Source organism: Dipodomys merriami, unplaced genomic scaffold (assembly GCF_024711535.1).
Source record: "Dipodomys merriami isolate MVZ:Mamm:240054 unplaced genomic scaffold, mDipMer1.0.p SCAF_256, whole genome shotgun sequence".
In the NCBI taxonomy this organism is placed as follows: domain Eukaryota; kingdom Metazoa; phylum Chordata; class Mammalia; order Rodentia; family Heteromyidae; genus Dipodomys; species Dipodomys merriami.
In genome coordinates this window covers 1,108,092-1,109,614 of record NW_027204004.1, presented here as the reverse complement: position 1 = coordinate 1,109,614, position 1,523 = coordinate 1,108,092, and the positions used below count along the sequence as shown (strand labels likewise).

Genomic DNA, 1,523 nt, shown 5'->3' with positions numbered 1-1,523 from the left:
ATTGTCCAACTGTGAATGGCTTGGCACCCCTGCATAGTACTTTTATGTGGATTAATACCAGAATGGATTTTTTCTTACTTCATCATGATGCAGATACCAATCCCCAAACTAAAGGCCTCTTGATCCCCTTGCATCTTGCTGCTGGGAACAGAAATAGCAAAGATATGCTGTATCTTCTTCTGTTGAACCATTTTTTCAAACCGGGTCTGAAGAATAACTTGGAAGAAACTGCATTTGATATTGGCAAAAGGATAAGTATGTATCACTACCTCTTTGAAGTTGTGGAAGGCTGTACAAATTATTCTCCTACGTAGTAATGGTTTGGTTAAGTTTCTTAAATTTCAAAAGTGCCATTCCATCCTTTGTGTCCCTACAAATATTTTCATAATAAAAAGCAACAGCAATATCTTAATTTAAAAATTCATGGATTCCATGGTATTCTTCCATGTGAATTGCCTCACTTTGATGTCAAAATGTATTCAAGAGTTGTTTGTATGCATCTATAATGATTTCTGAAGAGTTTGTGGTTTTTTTTTTAATTTTAACTTATCTGTTGAAATGAATAGTATAGAAACTAAAGTTATTCCTGGTGCTTGTCTGAAAAAAAGTATATCTAGGTTTGTATAAAGTCCATAATCTATTTCATTATTTTTTAGATATAATACTTTGAAGTCTACATTTTTTATAATATATAGGTTCATTAATAAATGTGTCCTTTCAGATTACATTCCATATAGAAAAAGTTAAGATTCCTTTTTTCCTAGGTCCTTACAGGATTTTATTTCTTTGGAATAAGATGACAATGTTATCTAATTTCAAGTTTTGTAAAGGTTATGCTATGTAAGGGCCTTTCTAAAGTGAAGATTTAATACACTGATGTCAAACTAACCTTTAATTCTATGAATTACATATATTGTTACACTTGTATTTTTGTAATAAACTTTTTCATAACTTTTTCATTTCTTGCATTTGAAGAATGAAAAATATGGAATATTTCACGAATTTTTGTATCATCCTTCTGCAAGTGCTATGTTAATCTCTGTATTTTTTTCACTTGGGTAGACCTGCTGCTGAAGCATGTAGTATCCTTTAAATTTAAGTAGTTAATGATGCAACCTTTATACAGGCATATATCCTTGGTTGCCTATTTGTAAAAAGGAATCCTTATTGTTCCTAAAATGTTATTGATCTTATTTCTCTAAATTTCTGTGTATAGTGGCAAAAACTTATATTGTTTGGTTGATTGCTCACATTTGCAATTTTTGTCAATGACTATTTTGTCGTTTTCATTTTTAATTTGATCATATTTTGAAGCCTTTATAGCTAAGTCCAAAGGTGATGGCATTTCAAGTACTTATTTATCAACTGAGTTACCTTTGTGGAGCCTTTCTTAAGCCTTGCTTAAGAGCTACTTCTAAACTTCTGCAGCTTAAAATTTCGCAAAGAAGTCTCACTGATACAAATGTCTTCCTGACCCTTTACCTTCTTCCATGTAGGAACAGACCAACGAGAATATCTTACCC

At 31.5% G+C, this 1,523-nt stretch overlaps 1 pseudogene; it reads right to left on the bottom strand.

Annotated features, from left to right (window-relative positions):
• Positions 1 to 979: 979 nt before the first annotated feature.
• LOC138836750 (U6 spliceosomal RNA) lies at positions 980 to 1,079 on the bottom strand (annotated as a pseudogene).
• Between the last annotated feature and the right edge of the window lie 444 nt (positions 1,080 to 1,523).